The sequence below is a fragment of the Larimichthys crocea genome, chromosome XXI (assembly GCF_000972845.2).
Source record: "Larimichthys crocea isolate SSNF chromosome XXI, L_crocea_2.0, whole genome shotgun sequence".
NCBI lineage: Eukaryota > Metazoa > Chordata > Actinopteri > Sciaenidae > Larimichthys > Larimichthys crocea.
This window is the reverse complement of record NC_040031.1, coordinates 16,052,870-16,072,799: the sequence shown is the minus strand read 5'-3', so window position 1 is coordinate 16,072,799 and position 19,930 is coordinate 16,052,870. Positions and strand designations below refer to the sequence as shown.

The following is a 19,930-nucleotide window of genomic DNA, read 5'->3' as shown; positions in this document are numbered from 1 at the left end:
CATATACAAGTAAAAGTCCTGAATTTAAGTGTAAATAAGTGATAAAATGTGCTCAAAATATGAAAGTAAATCTACAGTAAAATTGATATATAACAGTATGACATGATTAAACTGAGACATCAATGTGTGAGCAGTATTTCAGTGTTGTAGCTGGAGCTTAGTTTTGTATTATTTCCCAACCAAGGGGTTGGGGCCCTCAAAGGGGTCACAGGATTGTCTGAAAGATGACGAGGATTCACAGACCCACTGGTTAAAACTGTTGGACCCACAATGTGTTGTGTTCTACACGTTTATCACAGTTTTTTATGTAAAAATAAATTAAAAATAAAATAAGTTTAGCTGTCAGCTAAATGTTGTGTAATAAAAAACATTTCCTTCTGAAATTAAGCAAAAAAAATTCTAACAAGTACCTTATGATCGTATTTACATGCAGTACTTGAGTAAATGCACTTCATTACTTTCTACCACTGATGTACTGTAGTTTAAGTATCAAGTGCAGCCCAAACTCTATGGCCAGTTCACGGAAATTAATGACGCCATATAGGATCTCACACAAGAAGAATCTGTGTGTATTGAAGAGGGATTTCTTTTCTAAAAATAACCACTTAGAATGAAATATTAACTCTTCATTTTCAACTAAAAGCTACATCTCCCACATCCCACTCTAGATCAATGGTTTCCTCCCACTGCTAGTGTAGCACATTAACCTTCTAGATCACTTGTCAATGACTGAGAGAGGAATGACTTACTATCATGATTATTAAATCTGAAAATATGCTTCTGCAGCGTGTTAAGCTTGGCCATTGTGCAACCAGGTGATCTCAATTTCGTAAAAATGAAAGCTCCATCAGCTGGATTTGCATTAAAGATGTATGCCCAATTTTTGCCACCATGACCTTTTAAATGTCCTTGAAGCCGCTTGAGCAACACACGCCTACTTAGACTGAATGCATTAAAAGAAATGAACAAAAGCGAGCAGTGCTCTGTTCAGCCTATTTGATGAATGTACAAAGAAGACGCCTATTTTCATCACTACCATGACAGACTTCCATGAAGCTGAAATGTAACTGATAGCAAACAAACCCAAAAAATAGATAAATCCAGCCAAAGCTATTATAAATATGCTTGCACAATAATTAAGATAAAAACCACTGGGCTGAAGAGACAATACACTGAAATATTTGATTTGATGTAAAAAAATGTTATATAAAAGGTTTACATAGTTAAAACTTACTTTGTTTTTCTCTCTAATATTAGCAACATAGTAAAGGTCACTACACGATCCAGCGTACAAAATAAATATTCTGTGCATTCAAACCTGCAGTAACATTATTTACATGCAGTATAAACAATATTATTATTATTATTATATACAGTATATATTATTATCCAGCCTGGTGCTGTATATTAAAAAACTACTCAAAATCCATAAAAACCTAAACAAAATTATCATAGTTGTAAATTTAGCTACATCTCCATGACACCCTCACAACATTACTCACTTCTATTTCAGCATCTGTTTCATTATTCTGTCAGGCGCGACTGGCTGATGCAAGAGGTCCCAAGTATTTGTGCCCTGACCTTCTGCTCTCTGGACAGGTCTGAGTGCGAAAGCATCGCCTGTGAGGGGCCAAAGGAGACTGGACACTCGGATGGCTGTGTGTGTTATTCATGAGTCGACCCTGTTGAGTGGGCAGTTATTTAGCATCCAAATCCCAGATGTGGTTCAATCTGTGCTCCATTCACTGTCCTGACTGCTGGCCATTGATCACAAGAAAGGTACGCGGGTGCTGAATAAGCACAGAGGCTTTATGTTATAGGGCTCAAAGCACCTCACCGATATCACAGAGATCCATCACTAGACTTTGGAAATGGGCCAGCATTTGCTTGCTAGAACTGATCTGACAGGCTGAGCGGAGATGCGTCTACAACATTTATTAAACGGTAGTAGCACAGCATGTGGCTGAGATATGGCAGTAATATGTTAAATGTCTGGTATTTATGTAATGTATCAACGGAGTGGAGTATGTGCAAGTATCTCTGTTTCTAAATCAACTTCCACAGAAATCAGCAGCACTGTGATTATATTTATACATCCAGAAGTACACTCTCTCTCACACAGACACACACACACACACACACACACACACTCAGAAACAGACACAGAGAAAATACTATGATGAGGTCCCTCTCTGAAAGGTGCCACAGGCAAGGTATCACACTAATAGGCATCACACTAGTAATGGACAGTTGAGCAGAGTGAATCATTTGTCCACTTTAATCATCAATCATATATAGGCAGCCAAATGTGGCATGACCACAAATCTTCCCCTGTCTGCATTTGTCAGGATGATGATCATCCATAATTGATCATGTTGCAAAATTACTGTGTAATATGAAATGTGAATTATAATTACCAGGTCAGCTACCCTTCAGAGACATCCAGGACGACTGTGGTTCTTTGAAACACCTACGTAACAATCTTACGGCCTCAAGATTTCATGTTCGGATCAGTCATTTTGTTAATTACATATATTTCTCAGTATCACTCTTTAACCCATTCAGGCTTTTCCAAATTTGTTTTAAAATCAAATCTCAGACACATAAATTTCGAACCCATGCAAGAGTTCACACCGTGGGATGCTGGGAAATGCTTATGTGAGTTTTTTCTCTTGTGTGTGTGTGTGTATTCAAAAAGGCCTCGCTCTTTGATCAGTCAGGAATCATCTCCTACATCTACATACAACACTGCTTGGGACTTGAAAATGAATGAATCACACCAGTTTTCAGAGATTTTCTTAACATTTTAAAAAACACTTTTAGTGCCTCTCAGGAGATTTTTTTTGATGCTGTCAAATTAACATTAAATATTAAATCTCAGCATGTTTCTGAAAGGACCATATTTCAATTCTCTACTTCTGCTCAATAACCTCAGCTCTGAAAAAGAAAAGATTTGCCAGATTGTAAGATTCTCAGTGAATGTCCTTCATTTCTCTACAATCTAAATAAGTGATGAAATCAAACTCCACAGTAATTAGTAATAAAAGCCAACAGCTCAACTGCAATGTAAAGCAGTGTGTAAACTACGCGTAACAAGCACACGCCTGAGATGGAGGGTGGATTTTTGCTGTCTAAGGCATAATGATGAATAATAGCCTTATCAACAAAGCACAACACATCCCAACACGCTGGGATCTTATCATTGCTCATTTCCTCAGCTCATGTATTTCCTGTATCTCCAGTAGAAAATGTGTCGTGTGGTTGCCTGCACTGTAACTGACAGCCTGGTCATGTCAAAAGACTTAGGCTTTATGGCAGCGGTCCTTGCACAAGACAAGAAAGAAAAAAGTGGCAGGTGTAAGCAGATGCATCAGCAGTATTTGCAAAAAGTCACAAGATTCCCACAAGGGACGTGCTTGTCATTAAAACAAACAAGAAAAGAACTGATGAGTGCATTAATCAGAGTATGCCCAGGCATCGATGGTAAGCTGTAGTCCGGAGGGTTCCTCCCCAGGAATGGTTGCACCTGAGGGAGGGGGGATTATCACAGCTCCATGCTGGAGCTCCTGTATCTGAAATCTGCCTGAGCTCATCGTTTCTGCGCCTCACTAAAAGGCTGTGGCTGGGTATCAGACTCAGGAAATCTATTCCCCTGCAGAGCGCTGGCTGACCAACATCAATGCCATGCATTGTCGAATTATTAATTAAAGCATAATCAGATGCAGACATGGTGAGACCTTTGGGACAGCTAACATAGAATTGAAGCTGTATCTAAATTGCAAATTTCTCCTTACTTTGCCAGTTAGCTATGCTGTTTTAGGAGTAGAATTTTTTTGGCCTTAAAAATTTAGCATCACTTTGCACTTATTTAACTTTGTTGTGATGCAAAACATGCACGACCATGACTTGTTTTTGCAATCCAGACACATTAAGCAAAGGAAAACATGACAAAAATGGAAATAAACAAGCCTGTGTCTGTGTTTTACAGTCAAATAATACATTATAGGCTGCAGTATAAATATGTATACACAGACAAGAAGGAGATAAAATGTTTCTGTATGCCGTGTTATGTTGTGTTACATGATCTTTCCACAGACGTGCAAAATGTAAATGCCACAGCTTTCAAAAATAAAGACCAGGTTCTGCCTCCATATATTTCATTAACTTTTGTTAATGTAGTTGCGATGGCTCCAGGGTATTTGCTCAATGCTCAATGCACTTTTGCTAAAATAATAATAAGATCTATCAGTCAGCGCGCAGCAAAAACAGCTTAATTTGCAGAATAAAGGTCATTCGAGCTGTTACTTTTAAGGGGCCCTGACAGAGAACAGTGTCCAAAACAACAAGCTCTAGAAGAAAGAAATACTATGTATACTGAAGTGTTCACATGTACTTTTTAAAATCTGTGTCAAGTCTATAATGCTGACCTGACTAATTTGATTTACCACTCATGAAGTGGACCCAACACACTCAGTATGCTACAGCACGCTGTATGTACTGCACAATCCAACATGCTGCTAGAGACGATTCACACTGCCAACACCACATCTGGCCTGTGGTGAAAACTATTTCTAAACACATGTGCTAATGACTGCTTCCAAATCTTTTAAATCACATGTGATTAAGACATTATTGAGCTTGTATGGGTCCAGACCAATGGCTAATCAGGTACTTTTATTTAATAATTAAAGAATAAATCAGTGTCCTCTGAATCAAACAGACAGTGCTTACACACTAATCTATTATACACTTTCATTATGTCTTATCTGTATTGTGAATTGCTGTGTAAAATCAAATTCATGCCATAAAGAGCAATCGCTCTCTGTTTGCCAATAGAATGTGCCCTTGTGAAGAGAGAAAGCTGTCAGCCTTCCACAGCCACACTCTTTCATTAATCAGCACTAATTAAATGTATTGATTGAGCCAAACATCAGGATTTCCAGTTGAAAGGGTTTACTAGACTGTAAAGTGTACACAAAAACCTACCAAACGCACAAGCCACTTGTGTGCCCTTGAGGGCTCTGCCGCTTTGGAAGAGCTCAGAAAATGAGACAAAGATGTGTCTACTCACTTCTCATTAAATAACGTCAGAATTCATGGCGTCTCTGTGGCAAATCTCGTCCTTGGCTCTTCTGCGAGCTGAAGGCAGTGAAGCTGAACTGAGTATCAATTTGTTTTCTGGCAGCATGACCTCTCATCTCTAGACAAAGTTGTATGAAATCACAGCTTGAACCAACCCTAACGCTGGAGGACCACCAGATGGTATACAACAACAACCTAGACATTTCAAGTTTTAAATGAATGGCCACTTGATTAGAGGGGAAATGGCTTTAAAGCTCACTGAACATGTTACAGTACTTTCAAGTGCACGCCATCCTCCAGCAGACTAGAACTACTGTAGGAGGGTCCAATAAAAAACAATGCCTATTTGACAACATAATTGTTCTGCACTTACAAATACATATTAAAACAAATTCTAGTTCTTTTTAAAGATGCATAATAATGAGATGAGATGATTTCCTGGAATAATTAACCAGAAAATGCTGTCTAAAGAAGACTGTATATCATATCGAATTTATCAAAACTATCCTGTGTCTTAAGTTACATAGACCATTTAAGAAAAATGTCGTGTTAAGTGAAAAATGCATTGTCACAAAGCAGAAAAACAAAGCCGCTATTTATGCTCAAGGAGCCATGACATTTTGAGGACATATAGGTTTCACAGGATGGCAACAAAACATAAGGAATGAATATGTGGACTTAGTCAACTTGTCAGGCTGAATTACAGTGTTGTGGAAGTCACAAACAGAGAATATAAAAAAGGAAAATCAAGATGAAAATGATGTTTTTCTGTTTTAAGTCACAACTGACTTTGCTTTACTTACTTTACTTCAGTGGATTCAAAATAGTTTTGACTTTGAAACCGATCATCTAACTTCTTAATGCATAAGAAAACAGTAATTGTACAAACAGAGATTGCACAATTTGAGTTATTTACTTGTGCATGTGGATGTGCTCTGTTAGTGTAGTTGTAAGGGGGAGAAAAAGAAATGGGAATGTTAAAATTGGAAAGTGAAAAGACAAGATGTAAATGTGTGGCAGTTATATGCCCCAAAAACAAGACTTCAAAATCAAATCTCTTTTTTTTTTTTGAAAACACAGTCTTTATGTACACAAAGTGTCAGTCTCAGGGTCAAAACAAAACCTGCATTGCTGTAGTGCCAAGGTATATTTATGATAAATGACTTTATGGCAAATTGCTATAATGCGGGGAACCCAGACAGAGCGTGAGCTACAATATATGCAGCTCCAACAGGGCAAAACAACAGTATCTACTGTTGGGCTTCGGTTGTTTCAAATGACAAAGTGTGTGCTGAGTGTGTGTCTGTGTGTGTGCAGCTAATGTATCTGCCACTCATTTGATAGAAATCATTGATTTAGCAAAAAAAAAAAAAAAAAAGGGAAAAAAAAGTCTGAAGTGTTGTTGGTCTGTTTATTTTTCCACAAAGGAAATCAACAGCAGTAATGATTGCATTATTAAACCATGGTGCAGATCTGCTCATGGACTAATAGACTAATGCAAGTTTAATCAGCTGCTTTAGCTTGCACTCTGTTGTCATCTAGTGGCTCAAAAGTGACACAACATAGTGCATGTGCTCCTTCATTCGAGCTGCTGGAATCACTCCTCATCCTTGACTTTGAAGGACACAAAGTCATCTTAAATCCACGTCGAGAATTTTCATTTTAGTTTCTGAAAGACAGCGTGGCATTGGATTTACATAAGAGCCACTTAAAGCAATGTTAAAGTCAAATGTAATATATAAAAGAAATTAAAGATGATTATCAGCTACTGCCACCAATAATAAAAAAATAAAAAAACTTATACTGAAGCACCTCACTTGCTCATGCATCCTGTGACACATCATCATCAGCATTCAGTGCATTACAACGAGCTTTTAATTCTCTGTCTTCAAACTAATAGTTTTGCTGGCAGGACATGCGGGCTTACGAGGCATGTAAGAACACACAATACATGTCTGCAGTGCATTATAAAACTCTCCGAGATGATACAGCCCTTTTCTTTGGCACAGCATGCACATTTTCCATGGGATAGACTCGCCAATAGCCTAATTAAATAGAAAGCACAATTTGTCACATGAAGCAGCCAACAGCAGCGCTTTCCAAATGCCAAAAGACTGCGCCCCAAGTTACTGCGGGGCCGCCTCAACACAAACACAAACACAAATAATAATAATACAACAAAAGCTATTTATCTCTGCTAACAAACATCTGCAAAGCTGTTTATCACCACAAATAGCGTCGATGGTTTGTTCATATGCCTGCTGCGGTATCATTAACATCTCCTGCTGATTCAATCAAAGCCCTTTTTAATGGGGAAAACGCGTTTGAACTCACCCTTCGGGAGACTTGATATTGAAAGTTATCGCCCTTAACCAAACCGATTTCAGCGGGTCCACGTTGCAACACGGTCTTCCATTTTTCAATTTCAATTTTTTTTAAATAAAAACTCAAAAAAATTGCAGGTGGGTTAAGTAGGTGTTGTTTTCTTTTGGAGTTTAAACCGGCATGTTTCAACACACAGCGACGCGCAGAAGTCAGGTGTAGTGAGAGGACCCGGCGCTGCTGCCTCCCTCTCTCCTCTCTCCTCTACTTCACTGGGTGAAGCGCGGCCCACTTTAAACTCTGCTGACGTCATGGGCGCTGATGCTGATGCTGCACCCACCTCCCCACCCCTACCTCCATCATCCATCCAAGCCCTACACACCTCTATACACAAACGCACACGCAAACAATGTCTGATCCATAATCCTGTAATGTACCTGTGACTTGTGAAATATTACTCAACTTGTAAAAAGTCACCTTTAACAGGTATGCAACCTGTTAAGAGTGTCAAAAAAATAAAATAATAATCCTATAGGAATCTCTTTTCTAATCCCTTAAAGGATTATGTGTCTTCTTGCTATACATGGCTGCCACATTCAAAATTATATGAAGTATAAGTGGGTAAATTGCCCGGAACGGTGTAATTATAATAATTAGATCCTATATTTTTCTGCAAGGGCGAACACTTCTGTTCTCCCCTGAACCAGGAAAAAAAAAGATCAAGTCAGATCAATTAGACTGAGGTTTTTCCCCTCAGTATTCATATGATTGCTGAAGATCCACCTGTACCGATGACATATCCTCATCTGCCTGTGACAGATTTATGCTGCAGTTTAGAGGGTCTTTGCGTTTGTGTAGCTGAGCAATGTTTCATGCATCAGCAACCTCATACCTTGCAATCGCGAAGCTCTGCAGAACAGACAAGATTCCCTGTTTGATTTTCCACATGGAAGATTTGAAAGCCTCACAGTGAATCTTAACAGAGGTGTGTTTCAGACTGGACGTTTAAGGTAAATGCTTCTTTTTGTTACTGAATGCCTGGAAAAGTCTTGGGAAATTCTATATTTTTCTTATTGTTAATTAATCCAGGGACAAAAACGAATACTAAGACTAACTATTGTCTGTTTATTCAAAGCCTGGTGAGGCTTCATGCCACAGAGCTCCACTGTTGTCTAAAAACTATTAAAAAGACATCAGTGAGCCACAGTGCTGTTGCTTCATTACAGTGATCAGGGGCACTATTTGTTTTGAATCCCACATACACACATACACTGCCCTCCTGTAGCAAATACTCACTAGAGCACCAAATGTTTTTTAATTCACAGCTGAAAATTGTCCTCAAGAATACACTGTTTACCTCTGCTGACTTGTACTTGGTCTTTAAATGGGGTTTATTGATAATAAGAAAAATACAGTATAACACACAGTAATGTGATCCAATACAGCAGCTCTGCTATGAATTCTACCTTTAGGAAGCTGATAATTGTTCGGTTCTTGTTGGCACTGTCATAGAGAGATATTAATGGAACTATATGTTTATTATTGAGGTTGCAGTTTGCCCTGTAATTGAACTGGACTCCATTATATTGAAAGGTGTTTCTAACAGAGCCGTTATATTAATACAATACACTCCAGTGCAACAACACCACCCACTACAACCTCAATAATAAACAGACAGTATCGTGGAAAGTGATAAAGACATGTTATATAGGAGCCAACTGGGTAACAGGGAATGTAACAAGTATTTTCCACCACTTCATTTATAAATACTTATAAGAACAGCACACTCAAGCATAGCTCTAAACACTGAAGATCTGTAGTCATCAGTAAACACACAAATTAACACCTCACAGATCTCACTGTTGGCCCTAAGAAAACTTTGCTGAAACTGTTGGCCACTCAACTGTACTAAACTGTGCTTTTTAAAAAGTTTTTACAACCTATTAGTTTGCCAGACTATCAGAGAAGACCCCTCTGTCTAACTTTCTGATTTCTCTCAGTGATTATGTGCAATGTTAAACACCCCAAATCCCAGAAATAACAACCAGAAATCTTTCACGCAGTATCTGATTTTACAGTAATTACCTCATGCTTCCAAGTTTGACTGACTATCTACATTTAATTGCAATTAAAATAGCACGGGGACATGACCTGGTATGAAGACAGCAGTGGAAGAAGTTTCAATACCCCGCTGTAAAAAGATTTCAAGTATGTATTGAGACATGGCCTCTGTGACTGTTATACTTCTACATCATTAGATTGTTCTTTTTGATGCATTAATGTGCAGCTGGTTCAGGTAGAGCTAATTTTCTTACACATCACTCTCTTAACTAAAATTATTTTAATGATTTAATGATTGATTATTATGGTAACTATTTTTTTTGGACACCACACTTTCCCAGTGTATCAAAATAAGATGTGCAAATTGCTTGCTTAGTTTGTGTCGGTCAGTGGTTCAAACCCACAAATGAGTCAGTTAACTTCAGTTCAAGACGAGAAAAAGCTGCAAATTCTCACAATCGAATCACGAAATGTTTGACAGTTTTGTGTAAAAAAATGACTATGTATGAAAAGTATTATTTTCTATCAACCCGCTAATCAGTTGACTAATTATTTCAGCTCTAATTGTACACATTGCTGGGTAGTTTAATCTCTAACAATCATATCAATCAGCTCTCATGTGTAAAGTAACTACTAACTAAACCTGTAAATATGCAGCCTGAAATGCAGTGTAGAAGTATAGTGACTTGAAATGGAAGTACATTACTAAAATAAAGTTAACTAAGTTGTGTATATGTATTCAGATATGTTACACCACTACATATGAGTAGATCTCAGCTGGTTGCTGTCGGTGTATGTTTGCCAACAACCTCAGATCACCATCCCCCCCTAACCCAAACCTGCAGTATTCCCTGCGGCGTGCCCCACTTGTCTGTTTGTTCATATTTCATTCATTTACAAGTACTTGTTCTGCCTCAGTTCAGTCGAGTGTCAGACTTTTGTTTTTCATACTTTATCAGAAATGTGTTTGCAGTCAGATTCAGCACATGAAGTCCTCTGTGTGCCGTCTTTGGACCGGCTCCAGATGCACTACATCTGCCCAAAAGTAAAAGAAGACACAGTTGCCTTTGCCTTTGTATTAGCTCACTGAGTTATCTTACTCAAACAGAAGAGTACAACTGCACCTACCCATTGCCACAGGCTAAAGGACATTATGTTCTGTATGAAACATGAAAATCTATTACACCGCTCAAGGATCTACAAACAATTTATTTTTTGGGAAAAATCCTCTCCTGAAGTAATCCCTTTTTCCCTCCTTGATTTCTCATTTCTTTGTTTTCGATCATTTCCATGCATGGTTCATTACTGTAATCTTTTTAAAGATTTGCCTCCATCTATGGCAGCCATTAGTCATTTCAAAAACATTTCATTACATTACAGCACACAAGTCTGGGAAAAGTCTGTTTACGTCTGCACCTGAGTAGACTCCATCTGGTCCAGGAAAAGGATCTCAAACACTCCGAGTGAGATTAAGCTAAATAAATAACAATACTATGCTTATTAGTGAAAACAGTACACGAGTACCCACTTGCCCTACCATGGCTGTCCCGTCCTGTAGCTATGTTTCTGTCTTATAATCACTGGACAAATGTATGTGTTTGGGGCCTCAACTGTTGGCCTCTCTTCTCAGCCAGAGGAACTGTCCTCTGTTATCGGCTGCTTCAGAAGCTGCCTTTGTGGCCTGCTGTAATCCCTGAACACAAATCCCTGACTCCCCAAACAAAGTAATAGTGGATGAGGCAACAAATCCACAGCATCAAACAAGACATGGTGTATTCAGTTTTTTTTCAGCGCTGAAGCTCGTCCTCGATCAGTGTATCTGAGCTTGTTCCTTTTATGTCTCATGTGCTGTCTCCTCAAGCCACAGGAACGTCTGGAGAGTAGTCAGTACAAATATAAATTTGTGCAAAGTAAATGAAAGTGAAGTGTATTTGAAATGTATTACAATACTGTACAGTGACCTTTTTATGGTGAAGTGTTGGACTTAAAGTCTGGAGTTGTGTAGGTTGGTGGCCTACATGACATGTGTTGTAATTCTCAGTTGTATGTGTGGTGTGATTTTTTTTCTCCTGATAGCTAAAGGATCAGTCCACCTAAAATACAAAAGAAATTATTTCAATAAGGAGAAGCTAACAGATAAAACAGCTTAAACAAGTATTACGAAATTCATTTATTAGATTTCATGCATACAACAGAAGTCTTTGTCTTTTAGCTCGCACTGGAGGTGAAGTGTTAGACCCACAGGTTAGTGCAGCCTGTCCAGTGCACCATTTCAACTTTGCATTACAATAACCAGATGTTACAAAATCACAAAGAAAGAGAGAATAAAGAAGAAAGATATATTAAATATAAAAACTAAATACAGAAACTGAAAGACAACAGTAAGACTGTGTGGTTAATTTCAAGTTTGACAGCAACAAGATGATTGATTCACAGGGACTGAGGCAAAAGCTGATTGGTATAAATGAAACGTGTGACTGTTTGACAATTTAATTGGAAGCAGGGAGAAAACAATCTATATACACAGAGTAAAACAAACATGGTTTTGTTTTTATTTGCCCAGATTTTTCATTTGAGATATCTCTCTGTGTGTGATTTCTGCTGCATTAAAATGGAGAAAAATGTCATTTCTTTTTGGGTGTTCACAGATGTGAAAAATAACTTTCAGGAGCAATATCAACAGTCACTGTTATGATGGATAATCTACAATCAACAGATTGCTTTGTAACAAAGAAATCATCATCATAAAATGCTGTTGACAGTGAGGTCTGTGGATTATCCACAACACTAGAGAGACTGACTCTGGAAAGAAATGTTAAATTTTTTAAAGCTCCCCTAACACCCTGCTTTTAATATTAATTTGGGAGTGATCAAATTAAATTACTATACTGGAGAATCATAAAATTATATCTACTCTTTCTCCCTTGTTAAAAAATACAGAATCTATATGATTCAAATCAAAGGTTACATTTACTCAGCTGTTTGATGTCTCCTACTTCACTGAAAAATCCACTTTTCAAGTTTCGCCTATGTAAACTGCATATTAGAGTAAGATTTACTTTAAACTTGTCTTAAATTAGCTTAAAACTGAGCACAGAGAGACTTTCTTCCTTCCGCAGATGAATGTTTCTTCTAGTGTCAAACTGTATGTACATCTTTCTGCACTGAGGAGCTCAAACATCCAAGTGAAGTAACAATAAGAAAGTACATATGTGAGTAGAGGGGAACTTTAACAAAAATGTACCTGTTACACCAATCAGTAATTGTGGCTAATCCAAACATTCAGGATTATTTCCAGTACAGCTTAATAAGAAATAAGTATAGAGATGAGTAATGTTCTATTAAACAATTACTTTTTCTTGAACTTTAAATTTTGTAATTTAATAACTACTTCAAATGTCTTTTTAAGTTGCATTGGGTTAAGATTTGTTGAATAAATTTACCCGCCCTGAGGTTGGTTGGATGGGTAGCCCGATCAGTTAGGGAGGCAGGGTTACTTTTATTTACATTTATTTATTTATGAGGATAATAATCAACATTATTTGTAAATATGCTAGTGTTAACCAGATAGTTTTTTAATATAATATAGATTCCAAGTTGAATTAACTTGTTGATGTTATGTTGTCATCTCTGTATTTTTATCATATCATCAATAACATCATGATATTGAAAGTCAAAGATGTACTTATAAGAATGTGTTGGAAATAACACATGGAATATGATTAATATTGAAACATGTTTTTGTTTTCTTGCATTCTCAGAGGTCAAATGTAATTACACAATATTCATTTTGTGAGTGTACATCCAAACCTTGTATGCTTTTGAACCATTAATACAAAGCAATAGTGAGCATATTAATTAATCATTTTATGAGCTGTTTCTTCACAAGAACCAAAGCAAAGATTTTAAACCCCACCAAAAAATTAATGTAATTGTGTGAAGCAGAATTTTATTATGTTCTGTTGTACCTTGATAATCATCTTGCAACAAGTTGTGGGAGTCCTGACCCCTTGTGAAGGAAAACCACTGTTTTTATGGTCCATGTGGAAGACCAGGATTGTAGTCAGGTCTGGTATGCTTGACCACAACCCAATTTGTCTAAGGCAAGTTTGAATTCCCACAGCTTCTGTCCAAGGGCTCGAGATAGGACACAGCCGATCTTTCCTCTCTGTCAGTCCTGGTTTATAGAGAAAAATCTGATTCTGGCAGCAAGCTGCTTTTGGTAAACTGGGCACGGCGCAGTGGCCTTGTGTCTGTCAGGTCAATGTGTAAAGACTTCAGAGCAAATTCTTAAAATGGCAGCCAGTTTCAAGTCGTGCTTGATATCTAATCTACATGGTACGGTCCGGCTGACAGCTGACACATCATTCACTGGGGAAGGTGATGTGTGCCTGTCTAACAGGTGAAACCATTCAATCATTCCTAGTTTTGATTAATTGTTTTCACAGAGGTCAAACAGTCTGGCGAATACAATAGGCTATGTACCCAGAAATGAAATAAAGAAAGTTTTTCCAGAAGAGACGAGAAGGTTTTATAGATTAAGGCAAGATGCTACAGATAAAAACCTTGTTTTTTCATGCACTGGTCAGTTTTGAGCTGTCTTCTCTCAGACTACTGGATAGAAAATGTCCAAAATACACATTTATGTGTTTATATTACTGCAGTTCGCCTGTTTATTTGTGTAGGTGTATCTCATAAATTCAAAACTTGGCATTAGATGATGCCTCATTTGCAAATTTGAATATAACATTTCAAAAAACGTGTAATACAAAAAGTAACTGTCTTAATGTGAGACAATGTTATCATTGTGATATCTTATAGCCAAACCTTTTTACACCATACTACATTTACAAAAATGTATTAAGTTTTACAATATATATCCAGAAATCTCCACCTCAGTACCATACACCATACATACCATACACATTTCCAGTTTTATTCCTATCTATATTTTGAAGCTTTTTACAGAGGGATTTGTTCATCTATCATTCATAGTCTAACATTTTATTCCTAAAAACATGGTGAAAATTGATTTTTCTACAGCTGTTGTCAGTATTTTCTGATTTACAGAGTGATAAAGAGAAAAGAAATCTCTAAAATCCCAGAAGAACCTCTATATACTCTATAAAGTACTACTATAAAAAAGATTATTGAACTTCCAACATACAGATTTCTGAATATATGCAAATGATCACATATTTCATTAGATGATGCGAAATTTGCATATTAAAAGATAAAAATGTAACCAGACTAAACTAGAAATAAAAAAGACAATTATAGTATAGTCTTAATGTAAGTAAACAGCTGGGTAAATTTCATGATGATACCAATTAGTTAGTGTCTAAAGTGTATAAATGGTAAGAAAGGCACTGACGGAAGGCTCAGCAATGAGTCTGCAGCAACATGAGTCTGAGCTCCTGCAAAATTCAGACCTCTTACACAATATAAAAATAATCATCAATAGCTTCTTTTAATCCTCTCAACAGCCACAGAGAGTGTCAACAATAATAAAAGACACAGGACGTTTAAAGGAAAGTGTTAAAGAGGGGAGGGTATTGCTGTGGATGAACTCAGACACTAAATCCTTCGTGATTTTGGACTAGAATAAATCAAACAGAAGCAGAACGTGTTGAAAAATTCACTGGATGAGAGGCTGAAGATAAACTGGAAGCAAAAAAGATGGTGAAATGATTTGATGAAGCGCTGTCTATTAATGAGAGGTGACAGTCAGTAAAACGGAGGAAAACGCTGGACACTGAAATAGGAAATAGCTACAAATATCAAATGTTAAATCCAACAATGATTTGATTTCATTAATTAATATCTCTTTGATGGAAATTGTGACTTTAATGTGTTGTTTAATGTCCACTGATCATAAATGTAATTTATACTAATTAGGAATTAATAACATTAATCACATGAAGTGGCTTTCAAATGTCTCCCGCATGAAAAGCACTTAACCATTTGAATAATAATTACACACAACCAGCATGCAAGTAAACACACATTTGCATTCCATTTACTTTTCATCTTTCTAGCTCATTAGACTTCTCTTTCAAAGGTTTTGCTATTTTTTTCTATATATATTTCTATATATATATATATTATGTTTTATATTTTAGATTCTTCAGAGTAAGCCACCTTTTGCTTTGATGACAGCTTTGCACACTCTTGTCATTCTCTTAGCGACCTTCATGAGGCTGTCACCGGAAATGATTTGAATGCTAAGCACTTGTTGGCTGCTTTTCCTTCACTCTGCAGTCCAACTTATCCAAAACCATTTCAACCTGGTTTAGGTTGGGTGATTGTGGAGGCCAAAGGGATCTTATGCTGTGTGTTTTGGGTCCTTGTCCTGTTCATAAGGGTGCCACAGAGCACAAACCAGATTTGATGACATGTTGCTGCCATATACTATGGTAGCCATGCTGGTCAAGTGTTCCTTAAAAATTGGAATAATTCACCAACAGTGACAAAAGCAAAGCTCCCACACACAGTCACACCTCCTCCTCCATACTTACCAGGGGGAACCACACCAGCAGATAGCGTCTGTTCACTTTCTCTGCGTGTCACAAAGACAAACCAAAATCGATAATTGCCGACTTTTGAGACCAAGTAAAAATTTATCATAGCATTTGATTAATTTTACAACTACACTTGAAGACACATTCAAAGTTTTTGAGATTTTCCATATGGACTGATGTTCATGTCTTTAAGTTATGATTTCTGTTTACTTAGCTGAGCAGATCATGCCATACTATGGATTACTACAGTAGTCGAATAGGGCTATTTATTGTATGCCGACAATACTTCTAATGGTCTCAAATTCATTAACAAGGCAAGATGTTCAACTGATTAAGTTTTGAAAAGCACACATTTAATACATTTTTTAATTCCCTCACACATTTTTTTCCTTTTTTCCTCTTCACATTTCATCAGACTGTGAAGCTGCTTAAAAGAAAACATGGCTCATGGCTAAACACACGGAGCACCAGACATTTCAGCTAGCTATCTCGGTGAAGATAACCTAATAAAACAAACCAACAAGTGTAGTTAATGTTGATAAATCATACACTCATACATCTGTCCCTTTCCATAGCTGATGGCTAGAGCTGATCTCAGCACAAGTCTCCAGTTAATCACAGGGTTGACATATAGAGACAAACAACCATTCACCAAGTCTTTGGCCTGTGGGAGGAAGCCAGTGTACCTGCAGAGAATTCATGCAGATATGGGGAGAATATGCAAACTCCGTAAAGAAAGGTTGTAGCAGGTAGGAACCTTCCTGCTGTGAGCTGACAGTCCTAACCACACCGCATTACCATGGCCCCAGTATAATCAGTATGTTACACTGGGGAACAATTTGAAGAATTGAACATTTCTAAAGAAATTTTGAGTGTGCCTGACTCTGGCAGCATCGCCCCCATACATTATTACTGACACTGCTCAGTAAATTCAGTATTAATACAACAAGCTGTGTCATCATTGCCTTTTTAATGGGCTCTTATTTTGAAGGGACTCCTTTTTTTTGTCTATCTGTGTGTGGTGTCTGTCTGTCTCTCTCTCTATGTGTCTGTGTTTGTGCATGCCAGAGAGAAGGATAAAATGTCCGAAATTGAGACTTCGACAAACTTAATCAAAGGCAGGCTTGAGGTTGCCAAGCAACCAGGGTGAGCTGCAGGTCAGGTCATTCAAAAAGCACACCTCAAAGAGTTATTTTTAACATGTTTATTTAGACACAGGAGCAGTTAGCATGTTAGCATGAGCATGTTAGCGCTGATGCGCTGACGCGCTAGCAATTAACATTAGCATGTTAGTATTAGCATGTTAACATTAGCATGTTAGCATTAGCATGTTAACGTTAGCATGTTAGCGTTAGCATATTAGCGCTGATGCGCTGACGCGCTAGCAATTAACATTAGCATGTTAACATTAGCATGTTAGCAATTAACATGTATTTAATTCTTAGAGGCTAATGTTACTTAGCATTAACATGTTAGCATTAGCGTGTTAACATTAGCATGTTAACATTAACATGTATGTGCTGATGCGCTAGCAGTTAACATTAGCATCTTAACATTAGCATGTTAGCAATTAGCATGTATTTAATTCTTAGTGGCTAATGCTAATTAGCATTAATATGTTAGCATTAGCATGTTAACAATTAGCATTTATTTAATTCCTAGTGGCTAATGTTAATTAGCACAAATTTTAGCATTGGGCGCTAATGTTAGCAATAAACATGTCTTAACAGCTAACGATAATTGCTAGCGCTGATGCGAGCCGGTCGTTTTGATACCCGTTTTGTGTATGTGCGACAAAAACTATAAAGAGTTGTATATGTATGTTTATATGCACACTCCTGTGGTTTTTACCTGCCATCTTGATACTACAGCCTCCTTATGCAACGTTGCATCGTTACAGGAAGTGACAAGCACAAGTGAAATCACATATAAGTAATCTGACTTGTTTCTTCATTACGCCCCAGTCATTTAATTAGAATGCAAGACCATGAGCGCACAATGATAACTGGATTATGTTTCCAGATGGTGCCCATCGGTGTGGGACCTCACTAATGTTCTTGTGGCTAAATGGGAGCAAATACTTTTGGCCACGTAGTGACTAGAGTGTCTATCTGCTTTCAGGGTTTGTTTAGAAAGTTAGAAAGTTTTCATGATTGTGTTGATCTCTGTTTCAACAGGTCCTTTACCCTGCAGCAATCAAGCCTAACCTGCAGGATATAAAGGTGCATGGATATAAAGGTGTGTTTGAAGTGAATGAGAATGTGAACACAAATTTGCATCCATTAGGAGTTGCACGAATTGCTTCAGTACCTTAGCCTGGTTTTCATCAATGGGACCAGTGACGTATGCATACAGGTCAGTGCAGGGGAATGGTCTCTCCATGACCAGCACAACCTCCTGGTCCAGATCGTACCAATCTAGCAATGATACGGCCACAGATTTCTCCACCGAGTCTGGTCCACTTGCTACTCGCCGCATGAGAAGCACCTCATTAGGAATCATGCATTTTTTCCTGTTTATGATCTATAGGAAAGAGTACACAGGACAAAATGAGAAATTATAGACATGTTTGTTCAACAAGGACAGGAAGGGAAGATGCACAATAATTTGAACATTAACTCACTCTTGGTCGAAGGCACACATCTGCCCTCGGGATGTGTTTGATTGCCACCTACAGGACAGAATCAGCAGTGTTTCTGTTAGTTCAGGGAGTGATGATGTGTGGATGTGTAGTGTGAGAATATGAATGTAATACGAGTAAAGAATCGGTTTCCCTGTAACCAGCATAAACTACTCCGAAGCCTCCTTCCCCGAGCTTGTTTAGCTGTTGGTACTTGGCCTTGAAGTCTGCAACAAACAAACACAGATTCATGTTTTAGTATATTTGTGAAGAACATCTTACCTGAAGAGTTCTTCATGTGTGAAACCAGTTCTTCCTTCCTTCCTTCCTTCCTTCCTTCCTTCCTTCCTTTCGTTGTTTTTTCCTTTCTTCCCTCCTTCTTTCCTCATTTTTTTCCTTCCTTCCTTCCATACTTCCTTCCTTCCTTTCGTCATTTTTTTCCTTCCTTCCTTCCCTCCTTCCTTCCTTACTTCCTTTCGTCGTTTTTTTTTCCTTCCTTCCTTCCTTCCTTCCTTCCTTCCTTCCTTCCTTCCTTCCGTACTTCCTTCCTTCCTTTCGTCGTTTTTTACTTCCTTCCTTACTTCCTTTTGTTGTTTTTTTCCTTCCTTCCTTTCTTCCTTCCTTCCTTCCTTCCTTCCTTCCTTCCTTAAATCCTTTCGTCGTTTTTTTACTTCCTTCCCTCCTTCCTTCCGGCGTTTTTTTCCTTCCTTCCTTCCTTTCATTGTTTTTTCCTTCCTTCCCTCCTTCATTTCGTCGTTTTTTTCTGCTGTCTCTGTCTGTCATTTTAGACAGACAAGTTCAAATTAAGTGCCAATAACTGCTAAAATGGCCGCCACTCAGCTTCTGCCTGCTGGCTTCTGCCTGCCGGCCCCTCCCCCCTCTCCTCCTTCAGGCAGGCTTGAGGTTGCCAAGCAACCAGGACCAACTCTAATCAGCAGAGCAGTTACTGAACCTGTTAGAATGTCAGTTGGGAATGCTGACAGAGAGAGAGAGAAAATGTTGAGACCATCCCTCGAAGAGGAAGGATCTCTGGCCAAACCGCATTTCCAATCATTAAACTGGCTTAACTTTGAGCATCCCGAGTCCCTACTGAACATCTACATAGTTGTTTTGTGTCATTAAATGAAGAAGTGTGCCATCTACAGCAATTCATAGTTACTTCTGCTTTCCCCCAGAAAATTTCCCGCCTTTTTAACATGGCAGTCTATGAGGCTGTTGATGGGTGCTGCTGCCGCATCTTTTTGCGTCTCCCGCCAAAACTATATATCTGACAGCTTTAGCAGGCGAATGTGAATGAGACGACAAATTTTCCTACGTTTCTAGC

General features: G+C 38.0%; 1 protein-coding gene across 7 annotated transcripts in view; it reads right to left on the bottom strand.

Annotated features, from left to right (window-relative positions):
• Positions 1-7,654, bottom strand: part of megf11 (multiple EGF-like-domains 11) — a 70,069-nt gene extending 62,415 nt beyond the window's left edge. For all 7 annotated transcript variants that reach the window (XM_019272213.2, XM_019272220.2, XM_019272215.2 and 4 more), the window contains exon 1: positions 7,417-7,654. The gene's annotated coding sequence lies outside the window, so the exon portion shown is untranslated. The remainder of the gene's footprint in view (positions 1-7,416) is intronic.
• Between the last annotated feature and the right edge of the window lie 12,276 nt (positions 7,655-19,930).